A 23,581-nucleotide genomic window follows, 5' to 3' on the forward strand; every position below is an offset into this window, starting at 1 on the left:
AGTCACTCTGGGGACAACTGATGCCCCACTCATGGGGCAGTCACTCTGTGGACATTCATTTTTTTCCCCCTCTCTCTTTATTCTCTCTCTCTCTTTTTTTCCTCCTTTCTCTCTTTTTTAAATTGAAATATAGTTGACATACCGTATTATTAGTTTCAGGTGTACTACATAATGATTTGATATTTGCATACACTACAAAATGACCACCATGATAAATCTAGTAACCATCTGTATCCATATAAATTTAGTACAATATTATTGACCATATTCCTTAAGCTGTATATTATACCCCATGAATGTTTATTATGTAACCGGAGGTTTGTACCTCTTAATCCCCTTCACTTATTTCTTCCCCCCCCCCCCACCCCCTCCCTTCTGGCAATGTGGACAATCTCTGTTCTTCCTTAAAAGTAAAACATTGTAAGGATGGCCTTGTCTTTCTCCATTCTTTCTCCTTGTCTGTTCATTACCATGATTTCCTGTTTACATTCAGATCCCTAGTTTTTGTTTTTAAGTAGTTACGCATAAGCATAAGCAAATCTGAAAAAAACCCTCTACCAAATCTATGCTTTTTCTGGCCACGTTCTTTTATCTCTTGTGGAGAAGACAGGCAATCAGAATTACTAACTGGAAGTGATAAGTTAAGCGAAGGAAAACTGAATTAATACCCTCACTAGCTAACCCCAAGGCAGGTCAAGACGGAAAAATTCCATAGTTATATCATTTGATGCCTGCGAGATGGTAATTAAAAATTTTTGCTTTACATTTTTAATTTGACAAATGCCAGTTTTCTTGTATGAGTCTAAACAGATTGTGGTTTCCACAGAGGCAATTTGGCATAATATTCCACAGAGGCAATTTGGCAATTTGGCATAATATATATAATATATATATACATTTGTAAAGCAGGATTTGGCATCTTAGCTTGATTAGAGATACAGGAACTGAATGCTGAGAGGTGATCAAGTGAACTTGGCTCCAGAACTGCCTCTCTCTTTACAGGTTTTTGAAACACCACACGGCTGAAAGAGCTACATGGCCAGAGCACACAGCTTGAGTTAGTACAACTATTTCAGATGTCATTGGAGGAGTTGAACTGGGAGCTGTTGCTTTTACTGTTAATAACATCTAGCTTCAGATGCCCTGGTAACCCAGGCTGGGTGCCATTGCTGATTCACCAGGTTTCCTAAATGCACCTAAGACAGAAGAACTAGTTATGCAGCCTTCGGAATCATGGCAATTTATAGGTGGTAGCTCAGCCCAAACCAGCTTTCCTTCTCTTCATGCTGGTTTGAGCTGTTTTCCTTCAATTCAGTCTTTCTTTTATCCTCAGAGACAATAAAGCCGTAATTCAAGGGTCTGGGGGGTTCTGTTAGTTTAGCAGTAAGTGTAATCTGAGAGGAGGAGACTTGACATGGGAATGCAGTATCTGTTCTTGGATAGAGCCTCAGTTACAGCCCTGTCCTGCCACCCCTGGAAGCTAGATGGCCTTGGGCAATGTCCTTCGCTTCAGAGTTTTCTCACCTATTAAATGGGCTGATGACAATAGGACAGTTGTGAAAGCTGAGTTAATTGACATACAGCACTATTAAGTTTTCCATAATTGTTCGCTAGTATTACTATTGATTCTACTGAGAAGTTGAATCTGAGTAACGTATTCATGCCAACCTTAATTATCAGAACAGGAGAAAGGAGCCTTGTGAAGATGAATTTGAAAGAAAAATTGTCATCCAATATGACAAGAAACCATGTTATTTTCTGTTGTCTTTACTCCTCGGTGTCATTGGAAACCACATCAATTTTGGGGGAATGTTTCAGAGTTAACCAGTCCAAACTTCACCATTTTCTATACAAGTCATGATTTCACTTTATTTTAAAATACTGAGATGCACTGAGAGGAGGGAAGCTGGGAGAGGAAAATGACAGAGATGAGCAAAGAGTAGGAAAGAAGGCCTGTGGGAAAGTTAAAGGGATTTCAGGAGAGGGCCAGGCCTCCACTGACTTTCTCTGTAGAGAATGCTGATTTTGGGGTGAGCGTATCACCAAGGGCTGACTAAGGAAGAAAATGACTTTTCTAGGAGGAAACATTTGAGTGAGATGAATGGAAGCCTTACCAGTAACAGCTGTTGTTAAATTACTGCTCTCCTTTGTCTTGGTTTGGCTTCCCCCAAAAGCAGACACTGAGCAAATGGTTTGTTTGGAAGGTGACCCCAGAAGGTACAGTGAGAAAGTGGAAAGGGAGAGAAGGGAGGAAGGCAATCCAGGCTGTGCTAGTGGGCCAGTACTGCTGCAGGCTGTGCGGCTCACTCCTGTCCGGGACCTTCCTTGGAGCCATGTGGAACGTACCACCCAAGCCACGGAAACTTGGGGGACTGCCATATAAGCATTTTATTCAATATCAAGTTTTTGTGTATCATAAAGATGCGATGGAAAAAAATGGATCAGAAACTCTACTTGTTTCTAAAAATTTTTCATGCTTGCTTTGCCTGTGATGATAGCTAGCGCGAACATTGTCTTTGTTCCCTAAGGTAATCCTTGTACTTAGAATAGCTCCTGGCACTTAATAAATGCTCCATTAATAATTCTTGAGTAACTCATGAATGGCTTCTTCAGTGACTCTCAGAGAATGCAGTTCTGACAGCTCTAAAGTCTACATTCTAAATTTTTGAAGCACAAGTATTGTTCTAGAACCTGAACGATGATCAATTCTAGCCCCTTGTATTATGATGTATATACCTGCCACCTCATCCCTCATCCTGCCGCTTATAAACATGAACTTAAACATGCTTAGACCATCTGGGCATGCCCCTTACCTGATCATTTGGAAAGTGTCCCTGCCATCGGGTAAGGTCAGGCCATTTGGATGTCTTCAGATTGTATCTTGGTAGGACAGCAGTGTTGATATCCATCGAGTATTTACTGAACAATTACATGAAAATCTCAATTTTTATTTCCAAAACTCAAAACGAGCTAAAAGTTTTATAAGACATGATTTTATAAGAGACACAAAGACTGTACAAAACCATCTTTAGCACACATCTAGATTCTGTGAAATATCTGTGCCCACATTACATTTAATACAGTGGCTATTAAAAGACTTAGATCTTTATTGTTTCTTAATATTCTGAATGTAGTCCAAAATCGTTTTAAAACATTCTTTAAGTTGCCTATAAATACTTCCTAGTTCATATTAACACAGACCTTTTTCCTTCTGGATATTTTACTTACAGACATTATTTCATTTATTTTCTTAGGATTCTGGTCTATTTATGACTGGGCTGGTCATTTCCACAGTAAACTCTTCTCTGGCGAGCCTTCGGTTCATCAGCTATATAGCTTAATAGACAGTTAACCCAGATTTAATTCACTTTGTTAATTTAAAAAGAATTAGAACACGATAGAGTTTAATAAACTTTTCAAACCCCATTGAACAGCATTTGCTCTTTTCTGTATGGTACAAAAGGGACCCCAGCACCTTGTCATGCCTCATGGTCATCACTAATGCAATAATTGTTACCACATTGCCGAAGTGTGACCACGCCAGCTCATAACATGCCACACACATTGATGTCCATGTGCTGAATATCTAGCAAGCTCAATCTTTGATTCTAATCAGAAGAGCTGCTTCCTATTCATATCTAATTATCTTAATTGCCACTGCTTCCCATTATGCCACATAAGTAGATAAGAATACATTAGTTAAAAATTGTCAACTCTACTATGTAACACAGATCACAGGCATTTTATCACATTGTTTATGAAAGTGTGGGAAATGTATTTGCTAATTTTTGTGTTAGGAATCCAAAGACATTTCAGGGAAGGAGTGCCAAATTCCAACAACCTGAGCTGTGGAGTGTTTGTGTCTTCATCCTGTGCAAATATTCCATCCCTAACTGGGCAACTTTTAGGCTTAGGATGCTGCTCTCTTTGACCGTCAAGTGATGGCTTTGGGTCTGACTCCAGTGGGTGCTCCCCTTTCTGGCCTTTATCTATTGAAGAGGGAAGTTAACTTTTTTCTGTGAGCTCCTTCAAGAACCAGCAGTTGAGTTTAATAGATCAGCTGCTTCATTTGGGCAGCGGCAGAATCCAGACATGTCTGTAGCCATCTCATGTCAACACCAAAGTTGATAGATTCATTACAAACAGGTCTCTTGGTTTTAGTCAAAATAATTCGATTTCCTTTCTGGAAAAAAGAAGTTTTAGTTAATTTACTTTCTTTCCTTTTTTTTTTTTTAACTTTTCTTTCCCTCCCATAAGCCCATCAAAACTTCGGTCCCTTCTTAACCCTAATTCAAACATCACTTCAGAAGTTAACACATTTGAGTTCCAAAAGCACTGCTTTTAACTTCTGTCCTGTGGTCAATAAGGGGGCTAAGTCGATGTATAAACAGTGTCAGATGGTGTCTCACACATGGCACTTAAGAAACCTTACCCCTGATAGTGCCTTGACCTCGGGGCCTCCTACCAGGCCATCTCGGTGACACTGTACAGGGAGGCATCAAAGAAAGGACTTGTGCGGTCCCGGAACCCTGACAGCCCGGCCTCGGGGAGAAGGTGCTGACGACGGGCCCAGCGTGGGCCTGACATGGCCACTGAGCAGTTTTACTTCAGCTCATGGCCTGACCGGGGAGAGGCAGGCTCATTTTTCTTCTGCGGTTCCATTTCTCATCTCACCTGCTTCTCAGCTGATGGAGAAACTTTGCAATTGGACACTGATGGATTCAGGGGTACCTTTCAAGGAAGCTCAAGGAAGGCAAGCTCAGAATTTGGGAGGCTCCGAGTAGTCTCCCAGGATAGCAAGGTGACCATCTACTGAGCAGAGCAGCATTTTGATGTAGTAAAAGTCCTGCAAATGGTGTCTACGGCAGACACGGCTTGTTTCCTGGAGGCCCCTGGCAGGTGGTTTTGGGGGACACTGAGAGCTTCTGGTGTCTCTGTCTGAGGGTGTCCTGTGACCTCCAGGGTGTGCATTGCCTGTTTACAGGGCAAACGCCCTCAGGAGGGGAGTTAGTGAATCAGCACCCAGCTTTTTGCCCCTCAGTGCATAATTTTAGGCTACGTTCTATACAGCCCTTTTGGGGGGGGCCCTGGGGTTGTACCTCCAGTTTCCCACAGCAACCCACTCACAGACACACTGTGTATTGGCTTTCTTTACCTTCCTTGTGTCCCTGCTCCTCTCTCTCACTTGTACTTCCTGCGACACTTCCCAAGTAACCTGCCTGCACCCAAGGCCTTTCCTCAGGGCCTGCTCGTGGGGAAACCCAAACTCTGCCAGAATCAGATAAAAATTAAGTTGTCATAGGAAAAAGAATGTAAGGGGCCCATTGAAAGCTCTATCTCCACCAAGCTGATACCCCCGTGTCTTGGTTTGGATTCCCCAGAAGCAAACGCTAAGATGAGGATTTCATCACAAATAGTTTATTTGGGAGATGATTCCAGGAAATGCTGGTAGGGGAGTAGGGGAGTGAGACAGGGAAGGGATGGAAGAGATAACGTGAGCGTTATCAAGCCGGTTACCAGTGTGGGCAGCTGGAGTCCAGTCCTGCGGAGGTACTTTGCCTCTGCAACACTGCAGAATGTGCCTCCGAGTCAGCCCACTGTGGGGGTGAGAAAGCTGCCGAACTGACCCACCCCTCCCCCACCTCCTCATCCATCACTGATCGCGGGCTGCTTCAGGGATGCTCATTCTCCAGCACATCTGAGATGACCGGCACTCGGGCTGACCATGATCTTGTGGCCAGAAAAGAAGCCCTCGGGGGGAGAGCCTCAGTTTGCCTTATAGAGATAGATGCTGAGGGAATTTGGGAAGGGCACCAAAGGCCCTGCTACACACACAGCGACTCTAAACACCTACGGATATGTCTCTGAAAGAAGAGAAAATGCAAAGGAGATACTCATTTTCTCATCTAACAAATGTTTGTAAAGTCCCCTTTATGCGCCAGGACTGCAGAGGAAGGTGGCCTCGCTGGGGTGTGATACTCATTTTCTCATCTAACAAATGTTTGTATAGTCCTCTTTATGCGCCAGGACTGCAGAGGAAGGTGGCCTCGCTGGGGAGCTCCACGGTAGCCAGCACGGAGGCGCAACTGTTTTTTTTTTTTTATTTAAAAATTTTTTTTGATGTGGACCATTTTTAAAGTCTTTATTGAATTTGTTACAATATTGCTTTTGTTTTATGTTTTGGTTTTTTGGCAGCGAGGCATGTGGGATCCTAGCTCCCCAACCAGGGATCGAACCTGCACCCCCTGCACTGGAAGGCAAAGTCTTAACCCCTGGACTGCCAGGGAGGCCCCAGGAGGGGCAACTTTTAATCCTGATGTGACTTCCTGAGTTCACGGGTTGTCATACACACCGTTGGCCTGAGAGTTGGGAAACGTGTGTTTTTGTCCCTGCTCTGCCCTTGACAAGCCATGTGACCTTGGAGGAGTTGTCTTGCCTCCCAGGACCTCAGTTTCTTCTAGTGCTAAATGAAGGAGCTGGCATTAGATGTTCTGGGGGCCCTTCCTGCCTGAACTGCAGTAGCCAAGGATCCATGTGCAGAAGTGGGTGTGGTCACAGGGTTGTGCTGTGTGGGTCATTTGCTGTGAGCAGCCTCTGGTCTGGAGGCATTTCAGGTCAAGGGAAGTGTGACCTGGGAGAAATGTTGGAGCTGGAAACTTATTTTTATAATTAATAGCAGTGACACTTAAGGAAACACCATGCCTTGTGCAAGCTCACCCAGCTAATTAGGGGGCAGAATTGGAGCCAGAACCTACTTTCTTATTACTCAATTGATGGATCTTTCTATTAATCCATGAACCATACTTTTTGTGTCAAGCTATAAGGAATAAGCCTTCCTAGATGGTAGATTAATGGCTAAAGAAACACACTTGATCTGAGTACTGTGATCATGAAATTGAAAGACATCCTCATTTAAGGGCTTAACCCAAATCTCAGAGGCTATAAGCTCCTTAGAAAAGCTCTCCTGCTGAATTGGTTCTATGTGCTACCCATAGAATTCCGAATCCCACCTGTAGGGATTGCTATCAAGTGGACAGGGAGACCAAACAAGTGGATTAAAAAGATCCAACCTTACCATGAGTGCTTGGGTCAGTAGACACCACCTGTGTTATTTAGCCTTAGTTGATCTATATTCAAGATGGCAGGTTGGTAATAGTGATAGGCAAGGAAAGGGAACAGAACTGTGGAAAGAGGTGGGGGAATCCAGACTCTTTAGAATGTGAAATGAATTTAGATGTGAATTGAGAATGTAAAGATGTACCAGCTGCTTCCTGTGTGAACACATATGTGTTCATTCATTGAACAACCATCTAGGTGGTGACACCTTTGGCATCCCATAGGACTGAGTTTAGGTTGGTGATCATAGGGTGAATTACAGGTATTACGCAAATCACTGCCTATTTTCTGGCCTGATCTTCATGTACTACATCCTGTCCCATCCTAGTAAAATTTTAAGCCTTGGAAAATCCAGCACAGTAAAAGTCCACTCTAGACTCTTGTGTGGTTCATGGACCACCTTGGGCAACATTACTTTGCGAGCTTGTTAGAAATGCAAAATATCAGTCCTGACCCCAGACCTATTGCATCAGAATATCTGCATTTTAACAAGATCTCCAGGAGATATGTTAAAATTTGAGAAGCACTGTTGCAGACGTGAAGTGCTGCTCAAAACAAGTGGGTACTTCCTTCAGTGGAACCATTGAAAAAACTCTCAGCCAAAAATAGACTGCTTAAGGAGACCTTGCAAACAAGTGGAAAAACTGAATGTAATTCAAATAATCGATACAGTGGCTTCAGGTTTAGTGCTGTTGTGAGCTAATATTGAAACAATACTAAATCAAACACAGAGCTTTTATGAAAAACCTGCTTTAGTTTTTTTTTTTTTTTTTTTTCCGGTGTGAAGATACGGGAAGATGTTATTTATAGTTATCCCTTAGTTCATTCCACAAAGGATAGATAGACATGCTGCTATAAAGCATAACAGTTACTAATGCAGAGAAAAACTCAGTACTGGTCAATGGCTGCTGTGATGAAAGGTCTTTATTCCATATATGAAATGGAAGGTCTCAAAACCATTAAATTCCCACCTCATCTTTGAACCCAGAGGTAACTGTCAATCTTAGTTCCAAAACATCCCCTAGCCTTTTGTTGTTGTTGTTTTATTTTTTTTATACATCTTTATTGGAGTATAATTGCTTCACAAAGCTGTGTTAGTTTCTGTTGTACAACAAAGTGAATCAGCCATATGTATACATATATCCCCATATCCCCTCCCTCTTGAGCCTCCCTCCCACCCTCCCTATCCCATCTCTCTAGGTCATGGCAAAGCACTGAGCTGATCTCCCTGTGCTATGCTGCTGCTTCCCACTAGCTATCTATTTTACATTTGGTAATGTATATATGTCAATGCTACTCTCACTTCGCCCAGCCTTTTTTAGTAGGAAATCTGAGATGTTTGTAAAGAATGGAGGTTAGAGCTGGCTTTTTGCTTTCTTTTTCAAAGACTCTGAAAGGAATCATTTACAAAACAAATTTCGAGTAAATACACTTTGTTGGGAGAAGTGGTGATATTTCTAAAGAGAACAAACTTTTAAAAGCAACTTGAAAGATTTGAGAAGCATCCCTTAATTGGTAGGGTTCAACAGATTAATTACAAAATATTTTTTATAACCACGTGAAAGCAGGCAATTGCCTGTTGACTGCTAGGCTTAGAGATGGCACATGGTCACTTCTGCTGTGTTTCATTTGAAAAAGCAAGTTCTGTGGCCAATCCTAGGTTCAAGGGATGGAAAACAGACTCTAACACTTGATGGAAGAAACTACTAAATCACATTGCATGGGAGGGAAATAATTGGGAGAAATTTCACAATCCATTTACCACATCAGGGTAGACTGATTGCTATAGCAAACAACCCCCAAATCTCAGGATTTTAATACAGTAGAGGTTTATTCCTTGCCTTTATTACCATCCAGTAAGGGTGGGCAGGGGAGTGGGGGAGGAGCTCTGTTCCACACAGTCACTCAGGAACCCAGGCTCCTTCTGTCTAGTTGCTGTGTCATTCAAGGCCACAGAGCCTTCCACCAAGTCTTCTGTTTCCAGCCAGTAGATGAGGGAAGAGAGCAAATACGTAGAAAGAACATCTCCTACTCATCTCAACCTGGAGGTGTCATATATATCACTTCTTTCCCCTTTCTGATGGCCAGAACTGGGTCACGTGGCTGAATAGAACCACAAGGGAGGCTGGGAAATGTGGTCCAGCTGTGTTAGGAGCAAAAGGGAAGATGGTTTGTTGAACACCTGGCCAGACTCTGCTACAGCTACAGACTCTGTGACTGAAGAACACGTTCCAGAAGAGGCACTGGGACACATTTCAAAATGTTGACATGTGACCCTGTGTGGTGGACAAAGTTTAGAAAGACAAGGTCATAATTAGGAAGGGGAGACAGACCCAGGTCCCTGTGTAAATACCTGGGAGATCAGGGCAGGAGTCTGGGGAAGGGTTTGGAGAGACTTTGTACAAGGTGGGCGCTTAGGGGCAGTGGAACTTTAATAGGAGGAGACAGGAGTGAAGGGCATAAGAAGAGCGTTGAGCCACATGGGGAGACTAGGTTTGTGTGCTTGTTTGACATTGTTGCCTCTAGTGGGGCCTAAAGTCCATGCCTTAACGTGGGTCGCCTCTGTTAGTGCTGGTTAGAATAATGTACCCCTTAGGGCTACATTAAAAAGCTATGCTCGGCGCCTCATTTGCACCTTCAAAATATGCACATACATGTGTGGGCCAGAAAAGGCTGCGCTCAGAACATGCATTCTTACGTGAACTGCAGGTAATTGCACAAGCAAACAGGAAGTTGCGTAGGTATGCAGGCAGCCGCCTGCTGGAGAGCTGTGTGTTGGCACGGGCAGGCATGTGTCTTGTTCGTTTGTGTATGATTTTAAAGGATTCTGTGGAGGGGAGGGAGAGAAAGCAGGCCTCTGGGCATCTGCTTCTCCAGCTCCAGCTGTCCTTTGTCCTTCTCAAGGTTTTCTTTCTGGGCAGGGCCAAGTTCAGGGCCTGTTTGTGGCTGTAGGAAAACGGTGCATTTTCAAGGTCTTTTTGGGAGCACTCATGCAGGGGGGTTTGGCCTGAAAGTTTGTGTCCCCCAGACATTCATGTGTTGGGACCCTCAAGCCCAGTGTGATGGTGTTAGAAGGTGGGGCCTTTGGGAGGTACTTGGGTCCTGAGGGTGGAGCCCTCATGAATGGAATCAGTGCTCTTATAAAAGAGATCCCAGAGAGCTCCCAGGCCTCTCCCACAAAGTGAGGACACAAGAGGAGTCTGTGACCCGAAAGAGGGCCCTCACCTGACCATGCTGGCACCCTGATCTTGGACTTGCAGCCTCCAGAACTGTGAGCAGTAAATTTCTGTTGTTCATAAGCCGCCTTGTCTGTGCTGTTTTGTTACAGCAGCTGGACGGGCTAAGACACAGGGTTTGCAGGTGGCCGTTTGGACGTGCGTTAGTTCTGTGCCGGGAGTTTGTGGCTGTCTCTTTCGCTGACTGCTGAGCTGCTGAATAAACTCTTCCTTTGAAATTCTCTGTGCTGGGATCTCTGTGTCCTGGTTCTCTTCCTGATTCTGCTGGTCACTTTCCTTTATCTGTATTCACTGTCCTCTTCCTTCTTTCATCCCTCAGGTGTTTTCCTGTGAGTCTGTCCTTAAACATCTTCTAGCTTTCTGGACCAGCACCGTCCAGTAGAACTCTCTGCAATGGTGGAAATGTTGTGTATCTATGCTGTCCAGTACCATAGCTGCTCACCATTGAGCACCTGACATGTGGCTAGTGGGCCAGAGGAACTGAATTTTACATTTTATTTAATTTAAACTTAAATAGCCATAGGTGGCTGGTGGCTGCTGTATTGTAGGCATAAGCTCTAGAACATTCTTTATGGGAAATAACGTCTACTATAGTGTCAACACTATCCACCCATTATTACCTATCTGAATCTCTTGCCCTATGTGCTTTCTGGACCTATTTTTACGACATCTCGACCTGGTTGCTCTGTGGTCTCCTCAAATGCAGTGTGCCTAATGTTTAACTCTTTATCCACAAAACACATTTTCTCCTGGCATTCTTCCTATCACTTTACGTTTGTTCATTTTTTAGAACCAGTTCTGATCATACCGTGTCATTCATATATCATCATTGAGGTGGATCCAGGTTTTGGAAAACCTAAACTTATACAAATCTGGGGGGTGCTCCAGAAGAAAAAGAATACGAAAGTGTGAATGCAAAATTAGATTCAGAGCATTGCAGAGGCCTGGGCAAGTGAGAGAGGTATCCCTGAAACTTAAGCCTTATTCCCTTTACTATAAACTGGCCCCAGTTTATCATTAGACTATTTTACAGTTTCCCGGTTTGAATCTCAATTTGACCCTCTTCTTGCTGTATGAACTTGGGCACAGGGCTTAACTACGCTCAGATTCAATGGGCTTACTGGGGATAACAATAATAATGCCTATTCAACTGGGTTGTTACAAAATTAAATAAGATAATATATGAAAAGACGAACACCTAGAAGGTATTCCCTGAAAATAATTTTATTCCCTTGTTCTCACTATATAGGGAATAGTACCAGCAATAATAATGGTAATAATAATAGCAGTTAATGTATCAGATGCTAGGTTCGACAGCTTACATAGAATATCTCACTTATTCCTACAAGGTAGGTAGTCTCCTGTCCCCATTTTACAGATATTCTCCTGTCCCCATTTTACTGAGGCCCAAAGAAGGTAAGCAATGTGTGCAGGTTCTCACATGCTATTTAGGAGGGGGGCTGGGATTTGAACCCAGGCAGCTGGACCTTGTGCTCTTAGCCTCAGACCTTGAGCAGGGCATGTGGGATTCTTCACAACTTCCTTTGCATCAACATGCTGAGTTTCCTCCACATGTGTCTATGTTCTTGCTGGCCAGCCCACTAAACATTCCATGACTTGTGTGCATGCTTCTGTTTCTTTCCTCATGCTGTTTCTTTTCCCTGGAATGCCGTTCCCTCCTCCTCAATCTCCTGTGCGTTTCCATGTGCTGTATTCATGTCTTAATGTAACACCCTTTACTGCTCTCACTGTAAAGGAGTTGCTGAAAGGGTTTTATTTCCCTACCCATCCAACACAATGTCCTTTGTAGAAGCTTCACGGTTGCTTATCATGAGCAACTGGGGTGTTGTTACCTCACAGGGGAGCTTTGAAAAATACAGAAGCCTGGGTCCCCCACCCCCAGGCCACATACATCAGAATGTTTGGGCTTGGGTTCAGATTCACTGACCTAAAGGATTATGTTTTTCCCTCTTTGAGCTGGTGACTAAAAAGCCAAGAACCAAGTCCTAGCTCAGCTCTGCAAGGAGGCAAAACCTTGGGCTTCATTTCATCTCTTCCCCTGATTTTCCCTTCACCCTTTATTTTGAATCGTAAGTCACCTTGCTTTTTGGCATGCATTTTTGTAGGTTACCTAACTTAATTTTGCAATCACTAGAGGTACAAATATAAATGGTGATGATGCTATTGATGATAACAGATTTACCCTGGAATGATCAGAATCTTTCTTGACAGCAGCCTATTTGCAGACAGGTAGAAACAGATGGGTAGAAAACACAAGATAAGATAAAATTGAAGTTTTGAAGAAAAAAATTCTCTTTAAATCCAGGGATGCCAATCACCCTAGAACGAATCCATAGCCATGGCCATCTAAATGCACCTCTCATGTGGCCATTGGTCTGGTGGCTTCATCTTACTTGGACCCTTCTTTGATTCTACCTTTATTGAGGAGATGAAAAAATCTGCCTTGTTTATTTGAAACTACCGACATATATAACTATGCAGTGTCTAACTCCACCCCTCAATTCTCCTTATTTTGGGGACTTCCTGCTCAGGTGTACTGATGTATCGGGTAGTGACCTCTGAGTGCATTGAGCATGGACACCGGGTACAGCTGCAGGATTTTCAGTTTCCCATCTGCTGGCCTCCGCCGTGACTCATCTGAAAGCCGGCGTAGGGGCTGTGGCTGTGAAATGGCTTTTTGTCGTCACATTTTAGGTGCTTTGAAGGCCCCAAATGGCAAAACGGAGAGGAGTGGCCAGGGAAGAGGGCCTGGCGAGGTTCCCTTGGTCTCCAGCCGGCCTTCTGCCGCTGCAATGCCCGCAGATGGAGGGGGCCGAGGTCAGGCCCTTCAGGTGGGAGCTCCGGGCCTGGCAGCCTCGTGTGCCCAGCACCTCCTTAAAAGCTGATTATCAGGCTTACCTCCTTTGTGAGCCGGCTCATTACCATTTCATTGTGTCCGGGTAATTCTCACCCTGCGCAATGAATATTGACTTCAGGCTCGCTTTTCTAGCTGAATTACAGGGGGCAGTGTGAGGGCCGCCCTGGCAGCCACTTGAATAGTCTCCAAGAAAAGCTCTTAGCTTGAGCATTTAGGGATAACAGAGACTGTCACAGGCCGCTACAGTGATTTATTAAAAGACAGGAGAAGGGGAGAAAAGACACTTAGGTCTTGCACCAGCTGCCTGCTCGCTTTGCTTTCTTTCTTTCCCTGTCTCTCCCTTTCTGTCTGTCCTCCTTCTTTCTCTCTTTATTCTTCCTCCCTCCTTTCCTCTTTCCTTTCTCTCTTTTTCCTTTTTCTCTCTTCCTCTCCCTTCCTCCTTGCCTCTCTCCCTCTCTCTCCTTTTCTTTCTCTGCCTTCTCTTTGTTCTCATTTTTAAAATGTGTTTTAGGGTGATGCTTGAGGGACTTCCTGCCTGTTTTCTACACCTGAACACATCACCCCAGTAAAGGTGGCGAGTCCCCAGGTTGATCATCTAAGGGTGATGAGACGGGAACGAGCGCTTGCAGATGTGCACGCGCACACATATGCGCACACATGCACGCGCATGTACGCAACGTGCCCACGGAAGCAATACGCGCACTTTGCGCACGCACGCACGCACACGCACGCAGAGCACGCATGCACACGCACGCATTGTAAGGCACGCAGCTGTCCTGGGACGAGGAAGCTCACCTCGGGAATGTAAGGCAGGTTGTCGCCTCCTCGCCCCTTCCTCCCCCGTCCCACTCCAGTGGTCCTGACCTCGGGCGCCTCCCGTGCGTGGCGCAGCACCAGCTCCTGCACAGGCCACCTCCCCCTACGGGCCTGGGTGTCCGTCCCTCAGGAGCGGGTGTCCTGTCCTCCCTGTGCTGTTTCTCCTCACGCCTGTTCAGCCACACTGGATTTATGGTGGCTCCTCCTGCCTCGGGATGCTTGGCAGATGCAAACGTGGCTGCCGGGAGGGCAAACCTTCCAGGTGAAGATCCAAGAAATTGCCTTGGATGATAATTTCTGCTGAGCCAACCCACCCAGGGACCACTGAGCGGGCTGTGTCGGGGGACATTGGCATCAGAAGGCAAAGGAGGGCCAGATGGTGACCTTGGGCATGCCGGCCACTGGTGGGCCATCACGGGAGAGGGGGCATGGGGGCAGCTGTTCAAAATTAAGCCACAAGGACTTGGTTTTCAGGTCTTCTCTGAGGTGCAGGAACATGGGCCTCATTTTTGTGGCTTCCAGTTTTCCACACATGCTTTTTCTTGGAATCCACATTTAGTGTCTCTGCTTTGCTGTGGAGCTGATTTCTGAGCCCCCTCTCCTCCCTTCTCCAGCTCCTTGTTTGCTCCGTGTCCTCTGTGGAATCCCCCCCCACCGACTCCCCATCCGCCGCTTTCCCTGTGCTGTCCCCAAATGCCTTGGCCCTCTTATCTCCCCCCATGAGGCTCTAATTAGCCTCCTCTCAACCCCATAAATCAGCCGCCCCTCCTCCTCCTCCGGTTTGCTTCCTTCTCAGAGGCAGCGGGCTCACCTTTCCCTTCCCAGATGACAAATCAGCCATTAATCTTGGCTTGAAAAACGTTTATTGGCCGACTTCCTTCAGTGGCTTCTGAACTGTTTGCAAATAAAGAGGAGGGATCTGGGGTGACCTCAGCAGAGATAGGAACTCACAGGTGGATTTATTCTCAGGTTTGATTGGTTTTTTTTTTTTTTTTCTTTTTTCATGAAAAGGGTAAATATATAACTCTGCCTCTCGGTGCTTGTGATTTCTTCGTTTTGAAAAGTTTTCCGATCTTCTGTTGGGCTGAAGTGCGTTTGTTTGTAGCGGTCAGTCTGGTTTGTTGCTGTGTTTGCATGGAGACGGGGTGACCTGCGGGAGGAAAGAAGGGAGTGGCTTGACTGGGTGCTTAGTGACTCTGAACGGTTCAAACAGGGCGCCACCATAATGTTCCATGGTCAACGGACAACGGCTGCAGAAGAGTAGCTAAAAGTTTAGGAATGGAGGTGTTTTGAACCTCTCCAGCAGCCTTGTGGTTTCCCCTGCCTGATCCCCAGGTGTTGAAGGGAACCACCTCCCTTCTTGGGCTCCAGGAGGTTGGATCATCTTATAGTCTAGACTCAGTCGCCGGGAAGAGGGGTGAATTTATCAGCTGAGATGTTCTTTAAGGATATAGGGAATAAAGCTGGAAAGCTCAGGGGAGGATAGGAAGGGTGTCTCCTGAGGGAGAATCTCTGCAAAGGGAAGAGCAATCTGTCAAATGTCATGGGTTACAGGTGGGCTGTGGGTAAGATGTGGATGTTGGGTCCTTAAGGGTCCCACCTGTGCTTTAACCCTAAGGAATCTGTGACGTGGGCATTTTGGTGTTGGGCCAGGGCAGAGGGGTAGATATTTTCATGTTCCTCAAGCCCCATGCAGTCTGTGCCTTTCAGCGAAGATTAATGGGGCTCCATGACCTCAAGGAAATGTATAATCTTAAAACTTGAAGCCCTTGGGACACGATCTATAAAGTGGTCCACACCAAAATGGGGATGTTGGAGTTTGTAATCTTGTTTATTGTCTGGTGACAGCACATTTGCCCCCTCTTCCCCCCATTCCAACAGTTACTTTAGACTGAGGATTACCCATTCAACTGATTAAAAAAAAAACCTTTTCAGTCACTGGGACTTAAAAACAGGAGGCCACATGCATGCTATAAAATGTGTTCAACAACTCTATCTTTTCCTCCCCACACTCTTTGACCTTGTCAGAGAGATGGTGTCTCCCTTGTCATTGGAAAGTCCTTGAGGATTGGAGTGTTGTCATTTTCATCTTCATGTTACCATCTCCTTCCCCAGGAGGGATCATCCGTTCTTTTTCCCATATATTTTAGTTGATGTATAAATTACTTGTCAGTGAAATGCACAGATCTTCGGTGTGGGTTCAGTCATTTTGGGCAAATTCATAACCACATGTAACTCACAGAGCATTTCTCTTTCTCCAGAAAGTTCCTTTGGGCTCCTATGAGACAGTCCTCCTCCCCTTGCCAAAACCTGTTTTGATATCTATCACTGTAGATTCATTTTGCCTGTTTTAGAACTTCATAACAGTTGGAATCATACAGTATAAATTCTTTTGTGTCCTTTACTCAACATACTGGTTTTGAGATTGACCCATCGATTGATGACTGCCATGGTTGGGGAGGTGACCTTGATCAATCCACAGAATTTTTACCCTTATGGAAAGGGTCATTGCTTCTAGGGTCCAGAGGATACTACTTTTATCCAGGATAATTAAACTGCCAGTGCCCATTTTGAACAAGTGCCTGGAGATGAAATCAACTGCCTGCCTCGTGTGTGCTGGGGGTGGGGATGGGGTGCACTGTTTTCTTCCTCGAACATGGAAGGTACTTTCATCGGAATCACTTTTGCATATAACTTTAGGTCTCGTTGAAACAATTCTATGACTGTTTGGAAGGCAGGGGTTCTTTGTTGAGATTTCTGTGGGCTGGCTAAGATACTTATCTTTTGTGCAGAATGTAGCTCCTGTATGACTTGCAAATGAACCCAGCCTGTTGAAAATGAAGGGATGCCTTGACGATGGTATTCTTTGTCCTGTCACAGGGCCTGGGGTGCAAGTCCTGACCTTGGAGAGTGTTCTAGACACGCTGTGCATATGTGTTTCGTCCCTTCCCTAATCCCAGGCAGCTTAGGTTTGCCTGGCCTTGGTAATACATCCAGCTAATTCTTAGGGCAGGTGTTGTACCAGTCTAGCTGCTTAGGGCTGCACCCTGGGCACAGCCCAGAAAGTCACCTTAGTACTTACTTAATTTAGCTCCTTTGCCAATGGTGCACTGTTAATGATTAATGTCTTGTCCTTCATAATTGAAGATAATCATACACCCCAGAGGTTTTATTTTAAGTTTATAGTTCCCTCTAGCAATGCTTATTGACTTGTGCAGTAACAGTCTCTCATTTAGTTCTTAGATATCACAGAATTTTAGAGCATTGAGTGCTTTGGGGGTCATTTTTAATAAAAGAAGTGAAAATACATGTCAGAGAGCTTCACTGATATCTGAAAGTTACCACACTAATTAGTGTCAGTGGCTGGATGGCTGAAGTGGGAGACCCCTGCCTTCTAGAACAACATATATATATATATATATATAATATATATATATATGTATATATATATATTATATATATATATATATATAAAATCTTTTATGTATACATACAAAATCTTTGTGCAAATATGGAAGCCAAGAGGCTATATATTAAGATAATTGGATTACTAAGTTCCACTGATCATATGTGGCCACTACATTCTTTATAAATAGGTGACATTTGAAGCAGAGGGTTTTTTATCTTGGGTGCCTTGGTGAGGAGATAATTTAACATGTCTACATTAATAAAATTTCTGGTGTCAAGAAATTTGGGAATCAGCTGTAGTTCAGTTTCAATGTACTCTTTCTTGCTTTTGGCCTTCTGTATTGGATAAACCAAGCTCTGATTCCTTATCATTTCATCTTTAGGTAAAAGAGGAGGGCAGGTAACCTCATCCAGCCTCAGGGTCTCAGGAGCAGCCCCCCTGTTGATGCCTGTGAGAGCTGAACATGTGTGTCTGAGGCTCCAGAGGATGTGGCCTTCGGGGTTATGGATCTGCTGGCTATAGGAGAAGTCGACCTTGACTGTGAAATAGCGAGTTTAAAAAGCAGCTTTACCCCAGGGCCCACAGCTAACGATTCTGAAGTGTTAACTAAAGTATCAGAGTAAACAATAGCAGGCTTTCCTAGTGTTTACTTAGCTCTGCAATTTACAAAGGAATTGCATGGGCTTCCATCCACACCACATTGCTGGCTTGTATCACCACTGTCCTTTTTGAAGCAACTTAAGTGATTTTGACCTTTTGTTTAGGTTGTGGGTCAGTGCAGAAAGGAAGTTTTCTATAAACCACAGTGATGTTTGTCTCAAATCAGAATGGGCATGTCTTTGATTAGAATTCCTTTCATATCCAGGAATGGCGTCAAAGGGCTGGATGGAAGTGTCAAACAGGAGGGGCATGCGTCTTACACTTGTCAGATGTTCACTTCTTACTATGTTTAATCAAAAGTATGGCAGATGATGTGAGATGTTTAATTATGGTTTCAATCACTCAAGCAAAGCATGTCCCATAGACATGTGTGCATTCTATTGTACTTTCACGGGCAGCATTAGATGTCCTGGTCTTACACCCAAGAGCTGCTGTGGAATTTCTCAAATGGAGAAATTTCCTCAAACTTCACCAAACAAGATAATTTTGAACCCCTAACTGCACATGGTACCTTTTTCAAAGAGGCTGGTATTATGTTTAAGAAAAATTAGGCACAGGCTCTGCCCAGAGCTAATACGTGAAAACTGATATAAAATTAGCATTCTGAGTATGCTGGATATTATTATTATTACTCATTTCTCCAAATTCTTTTTGAGATGTGAGGGGGAAAACGTACGTGCATTTTATCAACCCAAGTTTACTAATGGAGACCCTGAAGTTCAACAGACTCAAACAATGTAGGTAACGTTACCCAGTAACAGAACTGGGACTAAGTCCTAAGCACCCCTGTTCTTGTTCCTGACTTGTCAGTTGGCCACATGGCTCAGGGTGACACGCCAGCCTCAAAGGGTCTGTCAGTTCTTTTTACTCTGAGCTGAATGGCAGCTCTCCTCTGAGCCCCTCTACTACCTTTCAGTCTTGTCACCACACCCACCTCATCCTGTCACCACATGTGAACCCATTAGATACCACATAACTGCCCTCATGGCATTTCTCCTGCAATTCCCCATATTTCAGACTCCTTGACCCCTTCTCCCAACTAGGTTTAACCAATCCTGTGTCCTTTTTCCCCAGAACAAACCTAGATGGCTTGATAAGTAAAAAGGAGGGTAACAATAGGACTTGTCATGGCGCCATGTATGTCTGAGCCCTTCCTGGAGAGCAGAGACCTTTCTTTCATGCCTTGGTTCAAAGCAAGCCCATAGGCTTCATCCTAAAACATCCAGACTCTCTGGTATGGATAGTTGGTTCTGAATAGTGAATGAATGAATAAGTGAATGAATAATGAATAATTCAAGTCCAGTGTGTTTATTCTAAAGGGGGAAATCAGGACTCAGAGAACTGGAGTAGTCAGAGATCCCAGCAGCAGAGAAGAGACCAAAGCCAGATCTCCTAGAGGCTGCACTGACCTCTTTCAGCGTCAGTTCAGGTCCTGTTTGCACTAGGAAACCCTCCAAAGAAACTTCACCCTCTCTTTTTCAATCTCCTGCCTCCTTTTGACCCATTCCTCCCTCTACACATCTCACCATTTGATTCCATTGAACACAGCACTTTTTAGTGTTCCATTGTACATTATTCTCATCCAAGCTCAATGCAAAAATACTCTCTAAGTGAAATAAAAATGTCTTCCAGTTTTTAATACACATAAGTCCTACTTCCTGAGCAAGGAGGTAGACACCTGCCTTCTATTTTTTTTTTTCTGCCTTCTATTTTTGTTTGTATTTACACAAGTCACAAATGTGCCACAGGCACGTAGTAGGTGTTCAACAAAGATTTCTTGACTATAATTGAATTTCCTGGTAGCCGAACATCTAGACAGACTGGTGGATAGATATAAATTAGCAAAGCAGATTTAAACCATGTGTTGATCATTGAAAAGTCGTTTCATTTTTAGCCAAGATAAATGCTTTTTTAATGTGTAAAGAAATCTATAATTTTCTGTGCTTTGAATTAAAGATCCTATTTCCCAGGTTTCCTGCCTGCTTCTGGCTGCTCTTAATGAGCTAATTTACCCCACCGAGGTGAGAGATTTCCTCTTGGGAAGGCGTTTAGATGTGCTTCTCTCATATCCAGGGCCCCAGAGTGTTTCCTTACAGGGCTTTAAACACTCTGAACGTATTTAAGAGAGAAGCCAAGAAACAAATCTGTTGTTTTAGCTTTATTCCTCGAGGCTCAGCAGCTCGGCTTTCCTCCTGCTTTGATCACACTCACTGGAGTGGCAGGGCTGGAGACTGTGGAGAAGGGCTGGGTCTCTTTAGGAAGCCCAGTTCAGGGGGACCCACCCAGCTCCACACAATGAAAATAAAGTTGTCAAGCCTTTGAGGTAGCTGTGAAGATTTATTCTTCCTGGGCAAATTGGTAAGACATTTGTATTTTTTAAAAATGCTTTGATGAACTTGATAAGGAAGCCCTGGTTTGAATGTGGAAAAACATTCTAGAGCTTTTTCCACCGCTGAACTGGGTTCTCAACATTCACTGCGAAGCTTGACCTGTGGAAATGAACTTTCCCTTCAAATTAATGATAAGACCATAAAGGGGACCATTTGGGGATTATGGAACACGTGTTTCCACCGTCTTGGGCTATAAGTCTCCACAAGGCAGGAGGTCTTAGAAGCCTTCTGCAGATCTTGACATCTTCACATCTCTCAGGCCTCAGTTGCCCACCACTCTTCTGATTGCTCTGTTTTCATTATTAGTTATGTCACTAATTATGGTTCTGTTACTTTGGTGACTTCTACCAGCTGAAGTATGCATATAATGGAAATAGTTTCTGTCCTTCCTAAGTTCAAGTGTTGTTTGTTTGGAAGAAGTGTCACACACTGTTCCCAGTATGTCTTGGTCACATTCAGGTCTCGAGGGATCTAGGAAAGGAAAGGAAACTGGTGTGAAATATCTTTCTCTTACATGCCAGAAAGCCTTTTTAGCCAGGAACATCTGCCAACATCCCTGAGATGGTGCTCTTAACCTCCTTCAGTTAGGCAGACCATTATGAATGGCTCTTAAAAGGCTGTGAGCTCCAGACCAAAAAAAGCATGAGCATTTATCAACTGGTAGCAGCAGAAATCCTACAATCATTGGGGGATTTTCTTGGGAAAAATCTGGAAACTGTCTTTCTGTTATTGGGACAGCCCTGTCTTGGGTTGAAACTGGCAATGTGGCTCAGTGGAGAGCCCGTGGGTTTGTGACAGATGGAACCAGATTTGAATTCCATGGTGGGTACTTACTTTCTGTGTCACCTTGGTATATTCTTAATTCTTCTTGCTCAATTAGCTCAACTGTAAAATCAAGGAATTGCATTTTGCTGATTGGAGCCATTCAGGTTGTAAGGATCAAAGGCAGGGTCAAGTTACACTGCAGATCAGGGATTTTACTACAAGAGACACAGGCACTTAAGGAAATGTGGCAAGTGGTCACCTTGCAGGAGAAGGCAGCCCCTTCATGAGAGGCCCTGCCATTTTCATGGCACGGTTTCTTCTTGTCTCCTCATCTCTCTGTAAGTCTGTCTCCACTCTGCCTTCATGGCTTTTTAAGAAAATTTTATTTATTTATTTATTTATTTATGGCTGTGTTGGGTCTTCGTTTCTGTGCGAGGGCTTTCTCTAGTTGCGGCAAGCGGGGGCCACTCTTCATCGCGGTGCGCGGGCCTTTCACTATCGCGGCCTCTCTTGTTGCGGAGCACAGGCTCCAGACGCGCAGGCTCAGTAGTTGTGGCTCACGGGCCCAGTTGCTCCGCGGCATGTGGGATCTTCCCAGACCAGGGCTCGAACCCGTGTCCCCTGCATTGGCAGGCAGATTCTCAACCACTGCGCCACCAGGGAAGCCCCTTCATGGCTTTTTGTTCTTTCTACTCTTTCTATCGCTCTCTCTCCTTGACCTTATATTACATTCAAACTTCACCAACAGAGAGAATCCCACTGAGTCAGGAAGTTACCACCAAATAAGGAGCCCTCTTGGTCAGAGTTCTCATGCCAGGCTTCCTCAAACCTGGCCAAGCCTATGGATGGTTGCCTTTGGCACAGGATCCAATCCCTGAAACCATCTCCAGTGGCCTGGCCAACAAGGTCCCATGACATCAAACATGGCTACATTGTTCAGTGGGGGACGGTCCTTGATAATCTCCATTTGCTCCTCCAGATCCATTCTCCATTCTTCTTCACCCTTCTGTGTGCTCTGGGACTGGCCTCAGGCCATAAAAAAGGGGGACTCAATAACTTGAAGCTCCTATCGATATTACTTCTACCATGTTTGTGTGGAAAAAGGTAACAATATTATGTGGTTAGGAGACAAAGTCTCTGCACATATCCCATCTAGTTTCTTCAATGACCTAAAAGTGGTCACTTGCAAGATAATGGAAATGATGTTCATAGGCTCACCAGTGGCACAATGTTGAATTATCTGTAGCAAATTCAGAGAGATGGTAATGTGACAGGCTTTGTGGGATATTGTTATTTTTTGTTAATTTAAAAAATTTTTATTGAAGTATAGTTGATGTACAGTGAGGTATTAGTTTCTGGTGTACAGCAAAGTGATTCAGTTTTATATCTATATCTATATCTATATCTATATCTATATCTATATATATATATATATATACTTGTTTATATATATATATATTTGTTTTCTATGTCTGTGAGTCTGTTTTGTAGATAAGTTTATTTGTATCATATTTTAGATTCCACATATAAGTGATATCATATGATCTTTGTCTTTTTCTGACTTAACTTCACTTAGTATGATAATCTCTAGGTCCATCCATGTTGCTGCAAATGGAATTATTTCATTCTTTTTTGTGGCTGAGTAGTATTCCCTTGTGTATATCTACCACATCTTCTTTATCCATTCATCCGCTGATAGACATTTAGTTTGCTTCCATGTCTTGGAAGCAAGAAGCACTTTGTATTGTAAATAGTGCTGCTGTGAACACTGGGGTGCATGTATCTTTTTGAGTAAGAGTTTTCTCCTGGTGTATATCCAGGAGAGGGATTGCTGGATCATATGGCAACTCGTTTTTAGTTTTTTAAGGAACCTCCATACTGTTTTCTATAGTGGCTGCACCAATTTACATTCCTTTGTGGGATATTATTTAAAGACATGATATGCGGCACCTGTTGTTAGTACATTATTAAAACAACATAATAGAGTGGGCTTGAGCCGAGCTAAGAGGAGGGCAGGAGTGGTAACTCAAAGTGGGAAGAAATAAGGAATAAGGTGGCTTTTGTTGGATTGCTGCTGCTGTTCCTTTGCAATAGAAAGTTCTGGGCAACCAAGAGTATATGACCGAGTATCAGGAAAGAGGTCACATTTATAGCTAATTAGAAAAAATCTCGAAATGTTAGACATGGAAGGATGCTCAGATGCTCATAGCTCAGGTGTCTTCTTGTACAGATAAGTCAACTGAAGCCCAGGTCAGGAGGACAGATGTGTGGTCCATGCATGGCTACTCCTTCTCCCACGTCCTTGATGGTC

The 23,581-nt window shown here is 44.0% G+C and overlaps 1 protein-coding gene across 4 annotated transcripts in view; it reads left to right on the plus strand.

The window, feature by feature from the left end:
- Nucleotides 1-23,581, plus strand: part of LOC309644496 (adenosine 5'-monophosphoramidase HINT2-like) — a 137,769-nt gene that overhangs the window by 51,263 nt on the left and 62,925 nt on the right. The window contains exon 1 of one of the 4 annotated variants that reach the window (XR_014254453.1): nt 31-10,387. The exons of the other annotated variants lie outside the window; for them this stretch is intronic. The gene's annotated coding sequence lies outside the window, so the exon portion shown is untranslated. Of the gene's footprint in view, nt 1-30; nt 10,388-23,581 lie in introns of those variants that run through there. 4 annotated transcript variants of the gene reach the window in all.

This window comes from Balaenoptera physalus (genome assembly GCF_965194825.1).
Source record: "Balaenoptera physalus genome assembly, chromosome: 16".
NCBI classification, from domain to species: domain Eukaryota; kingdom Metazoa; phylum Chordata; class Mammalia; order Artiodactyla; family Balaenopteridae; genus Balaenoptera; species Balaenoptera physalus.